The sequence below is a fragment of the Ischnura elegans genome, chromosome 8 (assembly GCF_921293095.1).
Source record: "Ischnura elegans chromosome 8, ioIscEleg1.1, whole genome shotgun sequence".
Lineage (NCBI taxonomy): Eukaryota > Metazoa > Arthropoda > Insecta > Odonata > Coenagrionidae > Ischnura > Ischnura elegans.
Genome location: NC_060253.1, coordinates 72226106 through 72251676, shown reverse-complemented (window position 1 = coordinate 72251676; position 25571 = coordinate 72226106). Strand labels below are relative to the sequence as shown.

Here is a 25571-nt window from a genome sequence, read left to right as displayed (position 1 = left end):
GAATCAATGGAACCATGGCAGTTGAGAATCCTATGTGGAGTATGCATCATAGACTTCCAACTCCAGGCAAAACGTCATTGGCAGGGAAGAGTTTCGCCTACTATAAGTTCAGATGGCACAATCGTCGGAATATCAGCATTTGCCGCCAAATTCAAATCACTAAAACACGACCTCCCTTTCCACTCCATTATTTCAAGTCCATCTGCTTAAGCTCAAAATGCTCGAAAACTAGTACGCACCAAATAACTGATTCTCAGGAGCTAATGGGCAGTTTCATAGTATTTTTATTTGCAGGAAAGAGCCAACAAGGCCTCAGGGCAGTTGGTTATTGGTTACCTTAGGTTATTGCACATAAATAAAAATCAAACATAAAAAGACAAAAAATAATATTTATTGTCAACTAGTACATTATTTATGAGAATGACAAAACTTGGCCGAATAGTTCAGTGCTATATAATTTTTTTTTATGATGAAGTCTTGAAGAATGATTCATGAACTCCTGGATAAAGAAAGAATAGAAAGAAACAAAATCAGGGTACATAATTTGAAATGTTTCAGAAATTTAAGGAAAATTACACTTCCCTATGAAAAACACAAGAAAGTTATGAGAACTGCTAGGACTTAATGACTTTCAAACAAAATAAGCTATGACTGAATTGGCCATAACTGAGTACTGCAGGGGATTGGGTTGGTGTGGTGGCTAGAGTGTTGGCTTCCCACCCGGCGGGCTCGGGTTCAAATCCCGGCAGTGGCAGAGAATTTTCAGAGACTGCCCGATCCCTGCTTGAATGTTGTGCGGAGGACATTTTAAGCGCAACTCTCCGTCCGTCGGATGGGACGTTAAGCCGTGGTCCCCTTGGCGCCTTTCGTTAAGAGCAGGCTAACGCCGACGCCGGGTTTCTCTCCACCCTTCCTTCCAAACCCTTCCCTCATGGCGCAAATGACCTCAGCTGTTGGTCGCCTCCTCCAAATACCATTCCATACCCTGAGTACTGCACTGTCAAATATAATTTGTAGACGATACACAGTGGGCTGAAATCGAAAAAAGCCGGATAAAAGTCCAAAATGTCGTTTTTTGAGATAGAGACTTCAAACTTAGCATAAAACTTATAAATGATTACCAACTATAGCTGTATGTGCTATTTTACATCAATACGACACGTCACTGAGATGCTGTGGCCCAAACATGACCAATTTTTTTAAAAACATGCGTGATCTCGTGTTTCTTCGAAAACCTTTTAATTTAAGCTGGTGGTGTTGCGTTGGTATGATTTTTATGGAATAAAAAACGCAACACTCCTTTGAACTGATGCTTTGCCTAGAGATTCCTTGAATTTAAAAGATTTTGGATCTCATTTGACTGGTTTCACAACGCAAAATGGCGGATCCGTTTTTGACGTGAAATTTGACATACAGTAGACATTATCTTTCGTTTACGGAATATATAACTCGGGAAATTCGCGTCACGGCGCAAAGTAGAGATTTATTAAGAAACCTTGAAAAAAAGTTTGCGACGCAGGAAATGAGAGCGATTTTTCGATAACGAGTCAAGCCTAAGCTACACGCCGCGGGACCCTGAGGCTCGGTAACCAAGGTCGATGTTTCAAGTTTTTTTAAACTTTATTCTTGAAAATCGTCATTTTAAGCGTGGAACCTAGTCAGTATTGACCTAAAACACTATACTGATGACATTAGCAAGGATTATGGATCGACCGCATTGACCATTTAACGCATTACTCGAGTGAAAATGCTAGGAATTGGATATTAGTCGGAACCATTCCACGTATAAGAAATGTGCTTTGGGTATTGAAGTAGGTTTAAGAGTTAAGTCGTCATGCTAAAGAGAGAAAAATAAGCTGTTTCCGCGAAAGGCAACTACCGATACCCTTTTTCCCTTTCCACCCTTGCCGAGGTGGGTGGCGCGGAAAGGGGCATTTTATGACGACGCACAGCCTTTGAAGGTATTTAACGGATTCTTCCTCATGGGTTTTTCCTTTTTTAATTCGACCAAGATGTATACAATAGGGCAATGTTTTAGCAAAAAGGAAAAGCAATTAACCTAAAATGTAAATTAATTGTTTTTATAAAATGTAAAATGAAGAGTTAACTTGAACAGGTCAAATTTCACTTTCGGTCGTCCATTGTAAAGAAAATATATGTTGCAACATGTCTAATAAATGCAAATTCAAAATCAAACCATAAAAATGCATTATTAAAATGTTTGAAAATCTTTACTCTATCCGTTATGTGCTATAAAAATAAAAAATACAATATCGCATCAATGGAATACCACGCATTATTTAAAACTTACAAATGAAACCAATTTGGAATCATGAAATGGGAAAAAATGGAATAGATATACTGGATGTCACACATGATTGTTTTTCCTTAAAGTTATTGAATTGTTTTTTTTTTCATTTATAGAGTTCCTACCTTCAATCCTCCGATGAACTTATTTCGTCACTAGCGTCTGATCCGTCTTCTTCACTATCATAAAAAATCAGCAGATATCTTAATTCTTTTGACATTTCCTTTGGTCTCCTCGGAGTTGATGCCAAGGCGGAGGAAAGAAATGAATCAGACGCAACAGTCGTTTGAAAAGGTCTTCATCCGTGGCCTCTCTGTAGTGCTTTCTGCTGAATCTCAGGTGGAATTTACTTGTGTTCTTATTCCGGGCTTCCATTGCCTCTTCAGATAGTTGTCCCATAATTTCGCTTCCATGCAGAAGCACCTTCTGTATCGTGATTGGCATATAATACCATGGGTACAGCTTATGTCGAATAACTCCGCAGTTCTCTGGCAGTAGTCCGAGAACGCTGAATAATTTAGTTATGCCGCATGATGTTGCCCTTAGAATGACGGAATTTTTTTATGAGATCAACATTGATACCTGTAATTAAAACGTGACAAATTAATCTTCTTCTGATTGTTCATTACATTACCTATAAGAACTTATAATTTAGATTAAGTATTTAACCATTTCATATGCAAACATGCGTGAATGCTACATATATTTTATAGAGCATGGTTTATATATGCTATTACAGTCTACAATTACTCAATTACCTGTCAAATCAGCGGCCAAGTCTGGGGAATCAAAGAAACGCCTTGTGGTGTTACGGTCATTTGTGTTACCTGATCCAGGCCTAGGAAAATCACCAATTAACCCCATCCTTTTCCTAAAAGCCTTCTAAATTTTAAGTTTTCTCTGTACAATGAGTGTTTTCAGATTTCCTCGGGCCTGCGAAGAATGTTGGTCATAATTAAAAAGCATTTTCACCATTGAACTGAATTCCAGCTTCTTTGTATTCTTTCTTACCTGCCACTTTTTGAACTCTAGCATGTAGGATATGTGTAGTACACATTAAAAAAATCGGATTTAGCAATGTAAGGTTGATAATCCAAAAGAATATTTGGTTTTGTCCGCAGATCGATTCCTAATTGCCTTCAAATCATTCATATCCGTTGCTGATGCTCCGCATATGTAGCACCTCATACTCGGACTGTCAGTTAATGCATTGCATACCTAAAATAATCGTAATTTATTCATTTTCATCCATAAGAACTAACATATCCCAGTGTATCTATCACAGTGTGAGCATGAATTTTTCTTACCTTTCCGTTTATCATTGTTAGCAGCAAGTTGAAGGTGACTGAGTAATTTCCGGTGCTCCAATTTTTCAGCCCGGTAATCTGCCTTTGAATATATTTACTTTCCTCAACAGGAACTTCCTTAGTTTCCTTCAGCCACTGGAGGCGAATAGGGCGGCAAAATCTGGTTGATGATGAGCGAGGATTTTTCCTGATTATATCAACTATAACAGCAGACATGGAATTAAGAACTCAATTTCAATACAGTCAGATTCATTAGCAGTAAGCAAAATAAAGAATTTTAAACGCCTTAAACTCTTACCATTTCCATCATTCACCAAATGAAGCGGCACCAAGGTGCTCATGAATAAATATTAGTCGGAAGAATCCGCCTGTTCCCAACACTGTTTATATTGGGAATTGCCCGAACTCCCGTCAAATCCGTATTTGCATATCAAGGTGCAATTCACCTCATTGCTGGACGCGTGAGCAGTTGATGCGCACTCCAGTATCCTCGATACTGTGTGGTTTAATAATGCTTGCAAGCTAACTTCGCATACGTTTTCTGTGATGCGTACCTCTTTTGGGTATGCAGGACTTTTTGCCGTAAACAGCCGTCCGTAGTTGGGGTACAAAAAATGTCCGTGAGAGCGAGCGGAGAGTCTTTACACATTATATTGATTTTTGGTCAGCCCAATAGTGATGATCAGAGATAGGGCCTCCTCTGGAGATAATTCTTTTTGCGCCTCATCACTCTTCCTCCACTTACTAAGAACTTTCTTAGCTCTTGTAGGAGTTGTTGTGGTAACTTCTGTTATTAACTTCGCGGCTGCAGTATTTCCTTCCGCCCTTAAGCCAAGAGTGGTTGCTAATTCCAGCTCAGCTACTGAGAAAGTACTTTTTATGTTTTGAACTTTCCTTCTTTTGGATCTGTAACACGAAGAAGTGAAGTCTTTGTGGTAACTTCTGTTATTAACTTCGCGGAAGCAGTATATCCTTCCTCCCCTAAGCCAAGAGTGGTTACTAATGCCAGCTCAGCTACTGAAGAAGTACTTTTTATGTTTTGAACTTTCCTTCTTTTGGATCTGTAACACGAAGAAGTGAAGTACTTCTCCGGCCGCCCCAATGAACCTAACAAAGCAAAAATAGTAAGATATAGAATGTTCTAGATATAGAATAAGAATAGATGTTCAAAAATATAATTTAATTTATAAGATCAAAACATATTTAAACGTAATACATACCAGTTGTCTTTGAAGTGTCAGGAAAGTATTGACGGACGACTTCAGGGAAAATAATTGGCTCTGCAAGCCATGCCTTACATCGGGCTAAAAATCTTCCATTATTACGGCAACGTTGTTTCCACATTTTTCATAATAAGGCCAGAATCCCAACTTAAGTAATTCACGGGGACTATCTAGAGCATCCTCGTAGCTCTCAACATTTAATCTCCGCGACAAAAAATCCAACAAGTGCATTTATTTCTTTGCTGTTGTCATTCCCTTCATTTCTAATAATTTGTTATGCAACTCAAAACGAGTAATTTGGTTTGAATCCATTTCTACGTCAAAAAGCTCTCAAAACCCTGCGCGGTGAATTGAAAATTAGAAACATGTTAGAGAACACACATCAAAATCATAATTGCATTGGTTTCTGAGAGGCAAAAAATAGTAAAAAAAACGATAAGCAATTAAAAGTTTTCGTCGAAATTGTAATAAAACACATTAATATTTCAAATGAAAAACATTAATTAAGTCTTACCTTACAAAATTCAAGATGGAAAATCGCTGCGCTATCAAACTCCGTGAAAAGGTGGTAAGAAATCAGCAAAACCCGAAACAAATCACTAGGCAAAACGAACTTGACAATCACTCTACAGCACGACACGACACGAGGAGAACTAGCACGACACTTCTTCACCGATTCCAAAATAAGACTGCAAGTTGACACGTATTTGTGCTGAGAAAAGTGAAAAACCCTTGAGGAAGATACCGTTAAATACCTTCAAAAGGCTGTGCGTCGTCATAAAACGCCCCTTTCCGCACGACCCACCTCGGCGAGGGTGGAAAGGGTATCGGTAGTTGCCTTTCGCGGAAACAGCTTATTTTTCTCTCTTTAGCATGACGACGTATCTCTTAGCCCTACTTCAATACCCTAAGCACATTTCTTACGTGTGGAATGGTTCCGACTAATATCCAATCCCTAGCATTTTCACTCGAGTAACGCGTTAAATGGTCGAGGCGGTCGATCCATAATCCTTGTTAATGTCATCATTATAGTGTTTTAGGTCATTACTGACTAGGTTCCACGCTTAAAATGACGATTTTCAAGAATAAAGTTTAAAAAAACTTGAAACATCGACCTTGGTTACCGAGCCTCAGGGTCCCGCGGCGTGTAGCTTAGGCTTGACTCGTTATCGAAAAATCGCTCTCATTTCCTGCGTCGCAAACTTTTTTTCAAGGTTTCTTAATAAATCTCTACTTTGCGCCGTGACGCGAATTTCCCGAGTTATATATTCCGTAAACGAAAGATAATGTCTACTGTATGTCAAATTTCACGTCAAAAACGGATCCGCCATTTTGCGTTGTGAAACCAGTCAAATGAGATCCAAAATCTTTTAAATTCAAGGAATCTCTAGGCAAAGCATCAGTTCAAAGGAGTGTTGCGTTTTTTATTCCATAAAAATCATACCAACGCAACACCACCAGCTTAAATTAAAAGGTTTTCGAAGAAACACGAGATCACGCATGTTTTTAAAAAAATTGGTCATGTTTGGGCCACTGTGTCTCAGTGACGGGACGTATTGATGTAAAATAGCACATAAAGCTATAGTTGGTGATCATTTATAAGTATTTATGCTACGTTCGAAGTCTCTATCTCAAAAAACGACATTTTGGACTTTTGTCCAGCTTTTATCGATTTCCGCCCACTGTGCGATAATCACAAAAATCAATTCTGTAAGACAAAAATGTATTAGATCCCCCCCGTAAAGCCTCAGAGAAATAAAATAAAATATTTTAAAATATTGTCTAGTTTTAACATTTAAGAACTGCGTCAGCTTAAAGTTAATTTTTAGTGCGAAAATGATGTGAAATGTATTTCCAGGCATGTTATTTTTTTTATTTTCTCCAACGGCGGTGGGAAATCGCCACCCCAGGTTATCCCCACCCCCCCCCCCCCCCCCAAAGCATAGTCCTAGTTACGCCTCAAAATGTCAGCATGCATAATGCGATAATTCAAAACTTTTTAAGGAACTAGAAATACAGCTCAGTATATTCTTAGAAGAAAATTCTCTGAGACTGTGGAAAAGAATATTTCAATACCAGGTTAAAATTACAGGAAGATTTACTTGAAACCAACAAAAATGCTTAAAGTTAACTTCAGTAACAACTGAATTTGGTGTAGATAAGTGTAAAGGTATTACTTAAAAATTATTTAACTTAATTAAAATGATTTAAAAAGTATTTTTAATACATAGTAACTTCAAACCACTGAGTATGGATATTTGGTGCAAGCCCATAGAAGCAAAAACTAATGTGACGAGCGAAGGATGGAAGTTAGCTAAGCATAGTAAAAAGTATGCATTCCTTTTTCGCAATCCCTAGAATTTAATAATAATCGCTTCAAGCAGATGAACTTCATTTGGATTAATCATTCTTAACAGTCCTACACTTACTACACGGGAAAGATATGTCTTTATCAATCGAGAGGAAATAAACTGACATGTCACTGTTCTTCGAAAGAGTTGGATTAAGTTATCCAAATTTAAATATCCAACAACGACGTTCTTGAGAAAAGTATTTCACAACACATGACAGCGGATCCAATAAAAATAAATGTGACTTAACCTGGAACGTACGAGGAAAAATTTACGAGGTAAACAGAAAAACTTACAGCCCTTGGAAGAGCAGTCCTTAACTGTTCAATAGTCACGCATTTCTTAATATACCTTCGTCTCCTATAAACACGTAAGGAACTCTTTGTTCTCCAAATTTGGAATGCATTGGCTTTGGAATGGGTAGTTCACTATAATTATTCCTTTCCAAAGCCGAGTGTCTTTAAATATTATTTAATCGCAGTCTTTTCCATAAGCACCAATATCTACAAAAATGAATCGATATTCACTATCTACCACAGCAAATAGCAGAATTGAAAATAAATCTTTAAAGTTGAAAACAAGGAGCCAGTACGCTCCGGTTTAATGATTCAAATATCATTATCGTCCACTGCCCCATTACAATGGGGAAATACAGTTTTATTTAAAAATTCCCGGGCAATCGAGTTCAGTTTCTCCTCTGTTAATGGAGGGATACACTCGGGACACATATTGTCCCATGTTGCACCACAAACTTCGAGCACGATATCAGAAATGGTGGACACACCCATTCGATAAGTATAGTGGAGGTCCGTGAAAGTGTCAAGGCTTGCAAGATACCTAAAAAATGTGCACCACTAAAAATACTGACAATAAAAGAAACGCAACGCTCACACACAAGCATGCATACTCATTTATATGTTCATGCAATGAAAATTTTCAAGCACAAAATAAATTTCTCTTTATTATTTAAGGTAAAGCTCTAATTTCAAAATGGACCAATATCCGGGACCGGCAGGTCGAGTATTTAAAAAGGCTGTCAGAGGGAAAAAGGACTGGATCACAAGCCAAATTTATGAAGAAATATTTTATAGTGATCAGTTGGCATTCCTAAAGAAGAATAGTATACTCAAAGAGATGGTGAGCAGTCTTAACAGTGAAAATGCAGAGGTTAATGATGAAGATGTGACTGATATCCGCGAGGAGAAATCAGAAAATGAAAGTGATGGCGGCAAAACATTCCGCCACTCTCCATCCTCTGAAATCATCGTAAAAGAAAAAGAGGCCCATCAGGAATGACTGATGTGGAAATCAAAATTTTAAATAAACTGCAAGAGCCAGAAGATGGCACTAATAGTTTTTTTAAAAGAACTCTACCAAGCCTGAAGAACCTAAAGGATGCTGAAACAGTTAACTTCCAAGTAGTGGTATTGAACATTCTGCAGAGGATACACCAGTAGCGAGCAGTTTCTTCTCCTCTAGCCAGATCAAGTCATTCTCCACATCACTGAAGTAATTCTATGCCGTCAAACCAGTCAAGTGATTCTGTGAGAGATGAGGTAGTGTTTTGGGATTTGGGATGAAGCGAAAGGTTTCAACTTTATTAATATTTAATGCATTTTCTAAAAAAATTGCATTTTGTTTGTTTCTTCCTGTTTGATTTTTTTAAATATTGGAAAGTGTTGGAAAGAATTTCTAATAAATAATGTGTTGAGTAGTAAAAAATAAAAAATTCTAGAATCGTACTGAATGAAAAAATCATTATGATGCACCTACTCCCCAGTTAGGCATTAATCTATTATATTAAAATGCTATTTTTGTGTCATAAATTTTTCTTGCTCAATATAAACCAAATGTTTTATGAAGAACCCCCTACCCCCAGGTCAATGGTGTCCAGCTTTGTGGCTGTTAAAATCTGGTCAGCTTATCTATAGGTGGCTATACTTTGGAAAAAGGCAAAATTAGCATACACACATTATGATTCATGACACACATAATCATCTGTGAAATTATTTATTAATTATTTTAATAAAAAATAACCCTATAGATTAAACCTTTTATTTTCCTTTACTTGCTATTTGTTTTTTGTTGATTTCTTGGATGCCAAAATGTGACATGGATCTCTTGGATATCATCGACCTTGATGATTAGTTATGGAAAAGACATTCAAGAGTGGCAGTAATTACTGTCTCATTATTGATAAAGAGACAGTGGTGGCCATTCGTTGGTCTGAAAGGCGTTCCCTGTCAATAACGATTATTCTCAACAAAAAAATTGATTCAAGCAAAGGTTGTACAGGCGTTGATTCGGTAATTGTATGAGAATTTCCCTTTCCTTGGGCCACAACTTTGCTGTGTTGGAAAGTCTTGTGTGTTCCTACGACCCGTGTAGCTGCACTGGCAGGTTTAATTCTCATTTATTCCCCATAAAGCCAACCCATCCAGATAGGTAGAAGGGTAGCACCCAGACAAAGGTATTCCAGATGATGGTGTCATGTAAAAACACTGTTGGAATGGGAGTGGGAAACCACACAAAATATCTCTTCCCTGAAAACATTGAGTACAATCAAATTAGCCTCGGAAACTCATTTAATGGTAAACATGAAATGAGTTTCCGAGGCTAATTAAGTTTAATGTATAAATTATGAAATAAATTAGTATCCTTGACAATCCTGGTGGCTCCTCATCCTTGTAAATAATAACTAGAGATTTTTTACCATAATATTCGTGTTAAGGATCTGCTGTAGCTTGGATAAATTTATTAGTAGACAAATTTAACCCCACTGAAACGTTTTCAAATAAATACACACTTAATAAGAAGTGAAAACTAAGAACAACATATTCTTGTTCTTTCCAGACCATTAAATCAAAGCAGAGCAATGACGCAATGCAAGGGAATGGATCTGAAGAAGAATATATTGATGATTCTAGTACATCGACGATTCAGCGCCAAGAAGATACGGAAGAGGAAATGCAAGCCCCTGCAATCAAGAAGAAAATATCAAAAACCTTCTCAAGAAATGTCTCTTTATGTTCAACAGGCAATGCGTCAACTCAATCAGGCAAATGATGAGGAACAAGTGTTCGGGGATTTTTGTGCCTCAGATCTGCGACAGATAAAAAATCTAGCCAATAAACGTGCTTTCAAACAAATTGTTATGGAAGCAATTACGAACATAGGAGGAGCTGAAGCACTTAGTGTAGTCTACAAGCATAATAGACCCTTAAATTTTACTTATTCCCAACCAACTGCTGCACAGTCTTCCCCATCTCCTCATATCAGTGAAGGCTTCATCTTCACATCCAGAGCAGCACCACTACCAAGTTCAACGCTCGATAATCCAACAAATAGGTCAGCAGGAACACCCGGAACATGAATCATCTTTGCTACAACTGAGTGGTTACAATGCTACTTCCTACGATAAATGTAACTAAGCTTAAAATATAAAGTTTTCTAAAAATGTTCTAAATAAAACTATATGCAGTAAAATTTCGTGTTGAACTTACTAACCTAAAATTGTCAAATTATTTTTAAGAACCCAAATTGTTTTGACAGCTTAATATTAGGAGTTTTTGCCAATTTCTCATGCGTGTACATTAAAATGCCGAGTGCAACCAGTGACGGACGACACTGGTGGCCGATGGGGCATTGTATCAAATTGTTTACCCTCGGCATGCCCTTTGCTAATAGCTCCCATTTTATCCAATGCTCTGATACACCAACGGCCACTAGTTACCCTCGGCTAATAGTGGCCTAAGGTACATATTAGTAATGGTAATAATATGTCAGTTACTATCGTAGTCAATTTCAAGGCTAATTTTAAAAAAGCTAAATTAAAAACTCTTACCTTCATTACAGTTTCTTTGAGGGTGTTATAAATAACTGCACACACTTCCGGTATGAATATACTCATGGTACTCACTGGGATTCTGAATAAATACATCAGAGAATGATAAGAGTCATCCTAAAAAATTGTAGATTGCACGACAAAGACAGTGCATGAATAGTATAGCGCCAAACATATAAAAATGCATGGTACCATTTAAGTGGCACAAATTTTCCCTCAAGTAGATAGGGATGGACAATTTTACTACTTTACTAGTATTAGCTATTCCTAAAAAATTTGAAGATGCAGTTTAGAGACATTTTATTGAGCAATCAGTGGGCTTTAGACAGTATAGCATAAATTTAATCAAAATCGATTGCGCCATTGTTTTCTTAAGATTAATTTTAGAATGAATTTTAGAATGAGATTAATTTTAAAATGAATTTTTGGCAAAAAAAACTTAAAAATCAAAAAATGAAAAAGAAACGTATCGGTTCATTCATTAACTACAACCACATACCCAATTTGGTCAAAATCGCTCCATTGGTTTGGTTACTGTGGATACTTACACACATAATCAGGCCAATATAATGATTAAAAAACCATTATAATTACCAGAAAGTGTAAGTGAAAGTAAAGAAAGTGTAGGGTTACTATCAGCCGCTGACTCGCTGATATCGATTCCCACAAAAGTGTCCTGTTTTTGGATTTTTGGCCCAATAAAGTAAAGCAGATTGTCCAGCTCTACAGCAGACATCCTGATGAAATTTCTAAACTGTTGAGAGTCTTCCATTTGTAACTCATTTACTTAAGTCGTAAAAACTCCCAAATGTCGCCTTCTTCAATCCATTTTCTGTCCCAGATACTCCTCCTCCTTTTTTCTGTTTATGTGCTCTAACTACTTAGTGGGGCGGAAGGGGTGGACACAACAAACCCCAACCGCCCCGGCGCCACCTTCTCTCACCCCCATTCTTCCTCCCAAACCCAATTGTCCCAGACTCCCCACATGAATAGGGAGTATTTCCAACTAATTTCAGGAATATTCGGATTCCGAAAAAAAATTTATTCTCCCTCTGAAGGCTTCGATCCTACGACCTTCCTCATGATGGTCGGAAATGGTACCACCGGTCTACGAAGACAACCGAGAAGAACGGTGTTTCTTAACGTATTTAATGCCTTATATGAATCACAGGTTTCCGAGTTTCCTTCCTCGCAGTACCAGAACCGACTTGATAAATAACTTTTGGGCCTTGATTGCGATTAATGGGTGGATCATAAAGATAACTCCTACCGATCATCATCAGTGTGCATCTAACCCTCAAATATTTGAAACGTGTGATTATTCACCATTTACGCACCGCGTGCCCTATTCTTCCCCTCTTTTTGCAACCATTAACTATCCCTCACGGAAGAACTTCATTGCGACATGTAAGAGTGACTGGCCCTAATTACCAATGCCCTCTCCCTAAGATTAAATCTGGATGCCATGCCTCATTACAGTGATGGTGTGAACCAGCCAGTGCTCACTGGCGTAAGTATAACCCTCGACTATTATAACACAAGCTTTTAAGAACTAATTATCACATACTTCCAGTTAATTAATGACTTGACCGAGGAAAAGAAAAGAGGGTTGAAAATCAATCACGCGGGAAACGGACATGAGGTGCGATTCTTGGGACGGAAAGTTGATGGGTACCTCAAGGAGGGTGAGAAAATAACCGTGTTTGAGTTTTACGGGTGCTATTATCATGGTTGTCCGAAATGTTTTGAAAACAGAGATATTCCTATTGATAATAGTACTGGGGAAAACATGAATACCAGATACGAAAGCACAATGAGAAGACGTGAAATACTCCTCCGTGGGAACTGCGATCTGGTGGAAATGTGGGAGTATGAATTCCAGAGAATATTACACGGGGACCCTCAACTGACCTCCTATGTGATGGAAAATTCTGTAGCGATTAAAAAGCCATTAGATCCAAGAGATGTTTTCTTTGGCGGCAGGACAAATGCAGGACGACAATTTTACAAAGTTGAGGAAGGCGAAAAAATGAAGTATGTCGATGTTTGTTCATTATATCCATTTGTGAATAAATGGAAAAATACCCAGTCGGTCATCCTAAAATCTTTTTAGGCGATGGGCTACTTCCGATGAATTTATGGGAAGATATCGTAAAGTGCACAGTTCTACCTCCGAGGAATCTTTACCATCTTGTACTGCCCTACAGATGGGGGAAAAAATTAACCTTCCTTCCTGCTCGGTCTCTAAATCTTTCAAATAATTATCGCTACCGAGTGGTTTTTTTAAGGGAAAGGGATCGCGAATAACAGGACATAATAATAACGTAAGGTAGCAAATTGGGAACGGCCGTAAATAATATCCTAATCAAACTATGGAAATTTGAAAGTTCATTCAGAAGGCAGCGTAGAGGTCTCCTCAACATAGGAGGGGATGTTCTATAAATTTTATTTGGAACGTTGACCGACGCGGACTTTGAAGACCTTAAAAAGAAGGAAGGCGTCCTCCAGTCCGCAGTCAATAAAAACTCACATGTAATTAAACTCCAAGCTACGCTCATAAATTCTACCTATGCTTTAAGTAAAAAAAATAAAGCTACAATAGAAAAGGTCGGGACCATAACGGAAAGACTCGCGAGAGAAATTGCGTTAATTAACATTGATTGAGTTCCAGCTAATTTTCCCTGATGACAATAATCGAGAAATTAGGAGCTCAGCCTTTTCCCTGTTTTTCCGCGGTAGCGAAGACACAATCTCGGTACGCAGTGGGATTTCTTGTTCCGATCCTTTAATCTCGGTAACTCCGTTACCGCCCGGATTATTTTCCGGAGCTTGCTCGACAGAAAAGGTTAAAGGTTTTCTTTCTTCGGCCGAAAAATGCAAAAAAACGACGCAGACACTGTTTATACAATGTCCATTTTTCACTATCTGACTTCATTGGTGTACGTAGTATTTTTTCCATTTCCTTGTCCAAGTCTGAGAGGATCTGACTTGAACTGGTCAGTTGGGCAGTCGAGCTCGTCATTCGGTGCACGGTTTCTTGCGGCACGAGCACCATTTTCTTTGCATGCATCATCGTTAAAGAATTTTAGATAACACGCCACTGATGAGAGGTAAAAGCAGAGGTAAAACAAACCCCCCGGACTGCAGGATTAATCTCTTCTTTTTTTCCAGCAGCCTTTTCTCGCTGCGAGTTTGCGTATTGCAGCTCTATGGCGTGATAAGCGTTTCCTCTGCACGCTAGTCAGAGGAATACAGCCTTTTAATGTGTTGTCGGCAATTTCACATATGACTCTTACGAGGCTAGGGTCTGCAGCTTTAAGAATAGAAGTTCGAATGGCCGGTTTGCAACGGGCGAGAAAGCGTAAAGTGTCCGCGTGTTTAGCCACCACTCGCGTCATGTCGAATGAAGGAAAATACTTTTTTCCTTCGTAATATATTGGAAATTTAATTTCAATTTACTTGCGTGGGTGGTAGAAATACTGAACCATGTCGTCAGGAAATATTTCGGTTCGATACCGAAAGATGTCGGGTGTTCTTTGTTTCAAATCGATAAACAAATATCCATGTGGTTTTTCTGTCGCATCTTCATAAGCCTCCTGTAGAAACTTTGGCTTTTTTGGATATATTTGTCGTGCTAGGCTCAAAATCTGACTTCTATCTCTTGGATTTTTGAAGTATACTATATAGTGTGTGTTTAACGATATATCACGGGCACCTTTTCCCTGGTGAAATATGTTTTGCGTAAGATGAATTACACTTATATTTCTGTGATGACTAGCACGGGAAAACAAATCAATAACGACGTTACAATTACTCTCCATCATGAGGTCGTCTAGAATTATTGACGTTTCTGTAACCTTGTGAGGATATTCTTTCAGATTCGGTAATCCTTCGTGAAAGGACACTCCAAAAGGTTTTAAAGTATCGTAAAAGTTCTGCCATTCAGAATAACACCTGATAATGTCAGCAAATTTAACGTCAAATATCTCTTTCTGAAATTTTATGAGACGGCTGGTGAAGACCGTCTTACCGCAAGCGCTTGGCCCTGCCACAACTGCACCGAAGGGGTGTTTCAGTCGTAAATCCATTTTTCAAATGGCACACTACATGCAACATCCGTTAAATATAAAGCATGCCTTGTCGATTGGTATGAAGAAGACTACTCTTTGTTGAATTCCCAAATACGTTGTGTAGAAGTGTAGGAATTCTTAAGCCCTTCCACCGCGTCAAGGTGGTAGTCCGAACGGAGGTTTTTTTTTTTGTTTTTTTTTTTAATACATATATGTCTTGGTAAATATTGTGCAATCATTTAAGCATCACATGTCTAAATACAGTGTCGTAGTAGTAGTGTTTGGATTTAGGGTGCGTCGACGGCAAGGTCATTTTGCACCACTACTGTGCTATTTAATTACAATTGTTATGTATAAAGTAATGTAATGCATCTGATGTCTTCGTTGAAAGTGTACATAATTAGACTTTATTAAAAATGTTTATTTCTCTGAGAAACCGAAATGTACAGATTAAGTTGGTAGGGTGGTCTCCTAAAAGGGTTTTTAGGTCTCCCCCTAGATTATTTCGCCTTCGCGCTTCGCGGTACTTAACACAATCTAGCATGATGTGTCTAATACTTAATGGACATTTACAATCCCCACATTGGGGAGGTTCCTTCTCTTCAGTAAAGAGATACGCATGGGTCAGGGGGCTGTGCCCTATCCTCAATCGTGTAAGTACTACTTCCTCTCTCCGATTACTACGAGCTGAGGAGGGCCACGCTGCTACCGTGTCCTTGATGCCACGGAGCTTGTTATTATTTAGAATCCTCCATGACTCCCTCCATTTTCCAAATACCACGTTTCTTAGAGATGCTCGTAAGTCCTCGTGGGGAACCAGCGTTGAGACTAGAACTTCGTTATTCAGAGCTTCCTTGGCCATAGCGTCTGCTATCTCATTCCCGGCTATCCCCTCATGTCCCGGTACCCACAGAAAATGGATATTCAAACCCTTTCTCGAAAGGGTCAGCAGGAGAGAGTGTATTTCTTGCACGATCGGGTGCACGGGTGAGAAGCCAGAGATGGCTTGTAGCGAGCTCCTGGAGTCAGTGCATATCACAAAGGAGCCGCCGTGGTCATCTAGGGCTTCTAGAGCTGTCCTTATGGCATAAAGCTCCGCCGTGTACACACTGCACATCGGGTGAAGCTTTGCTCTGATGTTCCCGTGGATAGGGGAGAACACTGCACATGCACAAGCAGAGTTATCTTTCGAACCGTCAGTGTAAACGGGGGTAAGGTTGGGGTGACTCCATCGGAACATGGCAAACAAACGCTGGTACTCCGAGGGAGTTGTGGAAGACTTCGGTCGAGATCGTGAAAGAATATTCACCACCGGAGTGGGAGTGATCCAAGGGGGGTGTTCCGAGAATGAAACCGGATACACTTCAGGTAGCGTGAATTCGCATCCGCGAATAAAATCGTTAAAACGAACGCTTACTGGTCTGGTTGCTTTAGTCCTTCGGTTAAAAACATTAATAAAACGGGGTTTAAAAAGTAAACTATAACATGGGTGACTCGTCATTGCTAAAATTTTGGAAACGTAGCTACAAAGAAGCCAGGTCCTTCGGTAGCATAGAGGAGGCTCGCCTGCGTCGGTATATATACTGGGAATCGGGCTGGTCCTAAACGCCCCAGTGCATAGTCGCAGACCTGCGTTGTGCACTGAATTAAGTGCTTTCAAATACGTCTCGCGTGCGGACGCATACACGAATGAGCCGTAGTCTAATTTCGACCGCACCAGTGTGCGGTAAAGTAAAATTAAGGTGGTGCGGTCTGCTCCCCAAGATGCGTGGCTTAAAAACTTTAAAATGTTTAAAGACTTCAAACAGTTTACCTTGACAGAATTAATGTGCTCCTTCCAGTTGAGTTTGTGGTCGAGGGTCATCCCCAGAAAACGGACTGATTCCACAAATGGGAGGTTTCTACCACCTAGGTGTAACGTGGGATTTACATGGACGCCCCGAGTGCGAGAAAAGTGAACGCACTTTGTTTTCTCCAAAGAGAAAAGGAAGCCGTTATTTTGGGTCCATTTGTGAAGTTTATTGATGGTGAGTTGCGCCATACGCGATGCATTCACGACCCTAGATGATCTGCAGAAAATCGCGAGATCATCCACAAACAGTGACCCTAACACTGGCTCCTTGATGCAGTGAGCTATGTCGTTGATCGCAATAGCGAACAACGTCACGCTCAGAACCGAGCCTTGGGGAACTCCGTTGTCAAGAGGGTAAAAATTTGACAACAACTGTCCCGTCCTTACTTTAAAAACACGGTTGGTTAAAAAATTTTGTATAAAAATGGGCAAACAGCCTCTAAAACCCCACTCGCGTAATACGCGTAGAATCTTACGTCGCCAGACCCGGTCGTAAGCCTTCTCTAAGTCGAAAAATACACCGACTACGTGTTGGCGGAGAAGGAAGGCTTCTTGGATGAAATTTTCAATTCTGACCAAGTGGTCCATTGTGGAACGGTTCCGTCTGAATCCGCATTGTATCCTAGAGAGGAGTTTTCGACGCTCCAGCCACCAAATGAGACGTCGATTTACCATTCGCTCCATTAACTTGCACAGGCAGCTGGTGAGAGAAATCGGCCGGTAAGAATTCGGGTCAGCTCGGTCTTTTCCATGTTTTGGGATGGGGACAATGACGGACTCCCGCCAGGACGGAGGAAAATCCCCATTGGCCCAGAGCTGATTAAAAGTTTCAAGGATTTCCAGCAACGCCGATTCCGATAGATTTCGGAGGAAGGCATTGTGGATCTCGTCGGGTCCTGGGGACGTGTCGTGGGAGTCATGAATGGCAGATTTCAGCTCCCAAATGGTAAATGGCATATTGTAGTCTGCCGTTGTTTTAGGCTCCATAAAGGATATAGGGACGTTCTCGAGCCTTTTCTTGAGGATCGCAAAAGAAGGGTCATAGCATTCGTCGCTGCTCACTTTGGCGAGTAATTGGGCGAATACGTTCCCTATCGCAGCTGGAGAAGTGATAACCTTTCCTTCGACTTCTAGGAAGGATATACCTAGATGCTGGCTGCTACCCGATATGCTCCTCACCTTACGCCATACCTGTGCAAGTGGAGTCCTGTGGTTGACACCGGAGACAAAATTCATCCAAGAAATCCTCTTTGCGTCCTTTATTACCTGACGCGCTTTCGCTCTTAGTCGCCGAAAAGCGGAGAGATTATTTGCTGTAGGATACTTGTTGAAAATTCGGAGAGCTTTCTTACGTTTTTTAATGGCTTCTGCGCAGGTTTCATTCCACCATGGCACCGCATTTCTTGGAAGGATGCTTCGAGATCGTGGTATGCTAATTTCGGCGGCTTGAATGATGCTGGATGTCAAAATATTTACGTTTGTTACACAGTCGTTGTTTTTATCCCACACGTAGTTAAAATTTGAGTTAAAAAGATGCCAATCAGCTTTCCGGACAATCCAACAGCCTGGTCTAATAAAATCGGGGTTTATATTTTGCTCCCTTTTGATTAAAAGGGGAAAGTGATCGCTCCCACTAAGATCCTTATGCACAGAGAGTTTGAGTTTATTGACCAAACTAGTCGATAAAATACTCAAGTCAATGGAGGAAGAATCGCCGCTATAAGAGTTAAAACGGGTTTTCTCGCCGTTATTGAGTAAAAAAAGGTTAAAATCACTAATAAAACTTGATAAAATACGTCCCCTGCGGTTGCACTGTTCCGGGGTGCTTCCCCATAGACGATCGTGAGCATTAAAATCTCCGAGTAAAATAAAAGGCTGAGGTAGCTGGTGAACAAGGGATTCTAGATTAAAACGGGTGACGGGTGCACCCTCCGGCAGGTAAACGTTGCACACCGTTATCGCCTCGGGAGCGTGCACCGTCACCGCTACCGCTTGAAACGGTGTGTTAAGATTTATTCGGGAGGTGTAAAGAGCCTCCCGGACAAAAACCGAAACTCCACCATGGGCTCGTTGGCCACTAGTATCGTCCAGTCTAAAAGTGTTAAAATGTTTTAAATATCCCTTGTCTGTATCTTTAAAACGCGTTTCCTGCAAACATATACAGAAAGGGTTAAAATCATTTATTAAAACAGCCAGCTCCTCCTTATGCCGATAAAATCCATTACAATTCCATTGTAATATAAAATTCATAAAAGGGTTTAAAAAGGGTAAAAGATAAATAAAAACAGAAAAAAAAGGATGTCAATATTGAAACTTGGAGCAGCATTAGCCCGGAAGTCTGTGGAATCATCGCTTTAAGCGACTTTTCCTTCCCTTATTCCTGACTTTTTCGATCTCTGTGTCCGAAATACAGAGATCTTCGTCTATGTCCTCCTGCATCGGTTCCATACCTTTGCCGGAGGGACCAGGAGAGGGAGTTTTCTCTCGCTGGTCAGGTTTTCTGGTGGTTTTCTTTGTTGTATTTTTGGGAGACACTACGGAGGAGTTAGGGGTGTTTTTTTTAGTATTGCTATTGTTACTCGCATTTGTTTTTTTTTAATAAATCTATCTGCTTTTCAGGTTCCGTCTGTGTAGAAATGGTGCACTTCTTAACTGGAGCAGAGGCGATTGCGGCAAAGGAACGCGAGAAAGAGGGGGCACTAAGGGCTTTGAACTTTTTCCTTGCCTCCAGGTAAGATATTTTTTCCATAGTTTTTATTTCCATAATCTTCCGTTCCTCTTTCATTTTCGGGCAATCGCGAGAGTAAGCCGCGTGGGTACCCTCGCAATTCACGCAGCAGGCCGCTTCCGCACATTTGTCCCCATCGTGCTTGTCCTTGCCGCAGCGCGGGCAGGTGGCCTTGCCCTCACATCGCGGTGCGATGTGGCCGAATTTTTGGCATTGGAAGCAGCGCATCGGTTGAGGGAAGAATGGTCGCACAGTTACAGATTCGTATCCTAAGAAGACTTTAACGGGCAGTTTGTCTAGAGCGAACGTGAGAATTACTGACGTGGTATTTATCACTTCACCGTTTCGCTTCGTAGTCAGTCTGCGGCAGTCGATGACGCCCTGGGGGGCCATCTCTCTCTTGATCTCTTCTGGTTCCACGTAAAGAAGGTCGTAGTGACTTATTACTCCCTTAGAGGTATTTAGAGTGCGGTGGATCTCGACTTTAACTGGGATGTCGTGTAATTTTTCAGTTTTAAGCAATTTTTCAGCTTGGATGTTGTTCGCAGTCTCTATTAGTAGGGTACCATCTCTTAGTTTTTTCACCGAATTTGGCTCTCCAGTAATTATCGATTGCATAGCTTTTTTTATGAAAAAGGGAGACACCTTTTTCAGAGTGTCACCTTCTTTGGCGCATTTCATAGACAAAAAACGCTTCGAGCTTTCAAAAGACTTTTCTCCTCCACCCGTGTCCGGGCGGGATCTTTTTGGTGGAGGAAGAGTAATCGTCTCCATGAAAGTAAGAACATAATTCATCCCCTGGGCTCCCCACCCACCACGGAGCCACACATTCGGGACGCCACACCGAGATCCGGTGTGGTCGCCAGGGCTACCCAAGGGATATAGGAACCTTTGATAGGGGGTCTCTTTTGGGTTAGAACCTCCAGCGCGGGGGCCCTCCGAACCCACGCACCTTCGGCCGCCCTACGGAGACCCCCATATCTCCAGCACTAACCCGTCCTGGCGTACGCTCGGAAGGAGCCGCCAAGCTCCCCAGCCGCCAGGAGCCGATTGACCGAGCTGGGCTCTTCTCGGCCGCCCGTTTTTCGGGGAATCCAGGGCCGAAGTGGGGTATTGAACTCCGGCCCATACCGGGTTTCCGACGCCCAGCTGGGAGCCGGAGAACTCACCCACCAGGATCCCCTTCTCCCCCTTGTACGGGTCTCCACGCACGGCAAACACGTGGGTGAATCTGGACGCCAGATGTATCGGCTACTCAGCACAGCAGAGTCACATGCTGTCTGGACGCTATCCTAGCGTGCGAAGGGTTTTTTGACGAGGTTGTCTCCCCGGTGGGCTCGGGTCCGTGGGGGCGCGGCTCCCCAAAGGAAGAGATTACTCTCTTCCCCCCGTGCGGGGAATACAGTGTCTTTTACTGATCTAACACCTATGAGAATTGTCTCACTCGTGTTCTACACATCGACGCTTGTAGCCATAGGGTAAGGTATCGTAATTCTATACGCGCTTCCTTTTCGTGTACACTACACGAAAAAGTTTCGTTTCGCTCCTCGAAAGAACGTCGTGTATCTTTGTTCTATATATTTTATGGTCGTATGTTATTTTACGATCTGGACCACCTTCAAGCACCATCTCCTTTAAAGTTTCAAAACACACTGCTTTATTGTTTGACGTGTTAATAGTTATACCTCGTACCTTACATATGGTATTTTCGGGTCGTTGTGGGAATGGACAACATACGCATAATTCTTGGGACCACCAGACAAACTCTGACATAAAGCAGTCCTCCCCCAATGGAGTAATTTCATTCGTCATGTCACCTAGATAGTCTCCAACCGGCGGTTCCAACTCCCCCGGAAGCTGTGTAAAAATCACGCTATCAGTGTCAAAATGAAGCGCACGACGGTCCAGTTTTTCGATGTATTTATACAGCTCAAGTCTAGCGTGTGCAGTTGTGTAGCACGCGACGATTATGCTGCTACCGGCTGAGGGTGACACCGCTTCCTCCGTCTCCAACCAGTTGGCATAGAGAGTGTCCTCGTTCACTTCCACCAAGCGCGTGACCTCAACATTAGGATTCAGCAACAAGCCATTAAGTTCGTCGTATCTGTTGAGTACACTTGTCCGGGTTAAATTATCCCTCTGGCCAAATTTACCCCAGAAACTGTTTAACATTAGCTTAGCTAGGGATCTCATTCCAGGATTACTTTTGATAGTCTTTATCAAGAGTAACTCATTCCCGTTCCTCAAATTCTAGTAAGTACTTTTCCTTTTCCTCATTTGAATTACACCAACTCGGCCAACCGCTGCTCTCATGTTTGATCTTCAGGAGGGCGTTAATGTATTCTGAAAATAGTCCTCCTTCACCCTTCTGTGGATCGTATTTGGTTACTTGATAGTGCCAGGCCTCGTTTATTTTCATGACTAAATATCCTAGTGAAACAGCTTTCTTTATTTCATCCGTGACCCATGTCCCTTTCAACATCCTTTCGGCATCAGTGTGCGTACAGTTGCCTTCAATTTCATCAGTTGCACACTTCATACAAAGCGGGAACATCAGCTTCCCATTCATCTTTACCGATAGAACAGGATGGTAAAGGTTCTGTGGGGGCAGAATTTCACATTTAACCAGGCCATCAAGAGATTCCAGCGGTGGACATTCATCACCTACATAAATTTCTGGATGGCCGATAGGATAGCATTTGTACTTATTCACAAATGGATATAGTGAACAAATATCTTTTTACTTTATTTCTTCTCCAACCTCCTTAGAAACCTTGCAATACAATTTTACGGCGTTGGTTCTACCACCGTAAAAAGCATCCCTTGGATTCAATGGAGGTGTCTTGCACAATGGATGCTCTTGGACGAACTTGGATAGTGCAGGATCACGCTCTAATTCGCTGTTAAATTTACATTCCCACATCTATATCACAGTGTAACCAGCATTTTGAAACAACGCTTTCCTGTTCTCAGTGCTCTCGTAGCGAGTGCGCATAGTTTCAGTGGGGGAATTAGCAATGGGGACGTCCCTGTCCGGATAACATGATGGACATCCATGGTAAAAGCAGCCGTTAAATTCGAATATTAATTTTTCCGCGCCGCACTCACTAAAGCCGTCAACTTTCTTTCCTAGAACTACCTCTTCACGGCCACTACCAGCATGCTTAATTTTTATTTTTATCTTCCTCTCTTCTGAAAGGATCCATGAGATTGCCTTTTGAGACTGTCGGTCTCCCCAGCGATATCCCCCGGATGGTAAAACGCCTACGCACTCGTCTTTTAAGAATTTCGTTCGGAAAACCCTCATGCAGGCACTGGCTATGGTCAATGTTTCCCTAAAAGGGTCGACTCCCGTGAGTGTCATGAATTGCTCTCTAAATTTAATACATGACATTCTAAGTATCGTCACATCCTGAATACAATACTTTTCCAACTCTTTGTCGAAATGGAAGGTATAGTTCAACTTTTTCATCTCGTCATACCAGGTTTCGAATTTCGCGGCTTCACCGACAGACATTTGTTTTAACCCATACATGCATTTTGATGGCAGTGGACCCACATACCCGCGATTTTCCTTGGTGTTAAAAAAATGGGGAAAATAGCCCTTTTCCCCAGAATTTCTCACACCGAGAGCCGATGGTAGCTTGGACAGAGCCATTGGTAAGAAATTGAGGGAGTCTATGAATCTCAACCCTTCATATTTGACGCACAACAGCTTTGCCCCTGTGGCGACAACTTCTGGCTTCCAATTCATTTTTTCTACCATTGATTTCAAAATGAAATGCCCATCGTACCCCTTTGCGTTGTGAGCAACACAGATGAAGTTCGCGAACCCAATGTTTCGCAACTCTTGGAGGCTTTTTAGGAAATCGGTTACGGGATCATTGCCTCTGAAGATGTTCTGTCTTTTACAGCATTTTTCACAATCACTCAGGGCACTCTGCACAGCATTTTTGAGAGACCAGCAAATTCGGTGTGTGGAGGAAATTTCCTCTCTTGTTAGGCAGCTCGTCGTCCTGACGACATTCAATGTCGTAAAAAACAAAGATGTACTTTCCGGATTGTTGCTTTCTCTTTAATGGTCTCATGTAACATTTTTTGTCGGCCATGTGTCGGCACTTGCAAGTAGTGCAGTATATTTCTCCGCACACATGTTCCTTTCTTATTTTAGCTATGCTGTACACTTTACAGCACCGGTTGCAATATTTTATGACATCACAGGGGGGTCTAGCAGATCTCTTTTTCTCCAGGTGCTTCTGATAGCATCCTTCCCCTAGAAACCTACGCATGCAGCGCGGGCACATAATAACGTCACCGCATGGTTCGCAGGGTGGCGATGAGAGACATCGAGGGCATTGCTTGTTACATTTGTGATCGTGAATTGCGTTGAAGGCAGTCCTGCATGATCGACAATAATACCCACAGGAAAAAGCACCCGCAAGCGTAGTGATAACATTAAAGTGACTATCTCCATATATCAAATCAATGTGTTTCCGACTGCTGTCGTTTGGAGCTGGGTTTGTCGGGCCCTCATAAAGAATATCCTTGCCCCTTCGATCGCAAAAACCGTGATGGTGAAGGCTTCAAGATATTTCTGGAACTCGGCTACATGTTCCATACCACCTCCGTTTTCCAGGTTTACCCCTGCATTCATGCAAAGGGCTTTGGCTCTAATGGCTTGAATTTTTCTGCCCATTCTCATGTCTTTATAAACCCCCTCTGGATCTTCATGTCGCGACATAGCCACACAGAGGGCTATGGCTAAACACATATTGTCATCGTTTTTTATCACGATTATAGACCGTTTTCCTTTACAGAAGTGGTGAAATGAAGAAATATTGTCTTTCACATTTCGGCCTCCCTCTGGCTCTTCAATGTATGTAAAAGACAGGTTCATTTCCCCCTCAAGCAAAAATTGATCGTTAGATTGAATTACTCTTTCAATCCGTTGTAGGATCACCTCAGTTGCAAACTGCTCTAGCCTCCTATAGGTGATGTGTATCGATTTTTCAGGATTATTTTTAGGACTGACAGTCATTCCAGCCCTTGCTGATGGTGATATCCCTGTTTTTAGTATTGTTAATAAACTATCGATGGCTGCTTCAAACCACACGAGAGGATTTTCATCAGAGGGAATCGGGAGGAATGTGATCGACATTTGCTTCCCCCACAAGCGAAAATTTTTTAAATAGCTGCCATTTTCGGACACAATTTTAAAATAGGGATTACCCCCACCCATTCCATTCCATCTACGGTTGGAATTTTGACCAATGGATCGATGAGAGAATCCTCCTCAAAAGAGTCATCGAGTAGCGTCAACCCGTTGTCATCCGTATTATCGTACGGTGCTCGTACAAAAGAGGGGATTCCCTCACACAGGATACCCTCAGCTACATTTCTTTTCTCTCGGGAAATGGGAAAATCAGTCTCTGATTGATGAAGACCAGAATTATTCATCCCCCCGGTCACCTGAGTATTCAGAGTGACAATGCCTCTTTCAATACCGGATGGCATATTCCGGGCGGAGTTCTCATTCCCTAAAGGTGTATTTGTCATAGTATCGAACTCCTTTGAATGCATGTTCTCATGAACAGAAGCATTACAAAAACCAACTTCATTGCTCATCTCGGTATTTGTGACACTCGGGGAAAAAATGTCACCGTGTAATGTAGGGAATTCAATCAACGGTTGAGAATAAAATGAATTAATCCACCCATTAACTACTTGTGAATCTAAAGTTTCAATAGATCCTTCAAAATCGGATTGCAAATTTTTATTTACCGGCATGTCAGTTGAAAAATCATTGTTGCAATCCCACATCACCATCCCAACCGGAACGCGTACCAGCTTGCATATCTGGCGCCACATGTTTAGCATGAGGTACAAAT

General features: G+C 41.1%; 2 long non-coding RNA genes across 2 annotated transcripts; both read right to left on the bottom strand.

Annotated features, from left to right (window-relative positions):
* Positions 1-369: 369 nt before the first annotated feature.
* On the bottom strand, positions 370-3201 carry LOC124163987. The gene is made up of 3 exons (XR_006865917.1): positions 3067-3201; positions 2434-2890; positions 370-499 (listed from the first exon to the last, which is right to left on the bottom strand). It is a non-coding gene; the product is annotated as an uncharacterized LOC124163987 (long non-coding RNA).
* A 433-nt stretch (positions 3202-3634) lies between these two features.
* On the bottom strand, positions 3635-5569 carry LOC124163997. Its single transcript, XR_006865922.1, has 4 exons — positions 5353-5569; positions 4836-5176; positions 3914-4722; positions 3635-3815 (listed from the first exon to the last, which is right to left on the bottom strand). It is a non-coding gene; the product is annotated as an uncharacterized LOC124163997 (long non-coding RNA).
* Positions 5570-25571: the final 20002 nt, after the last annotated feature.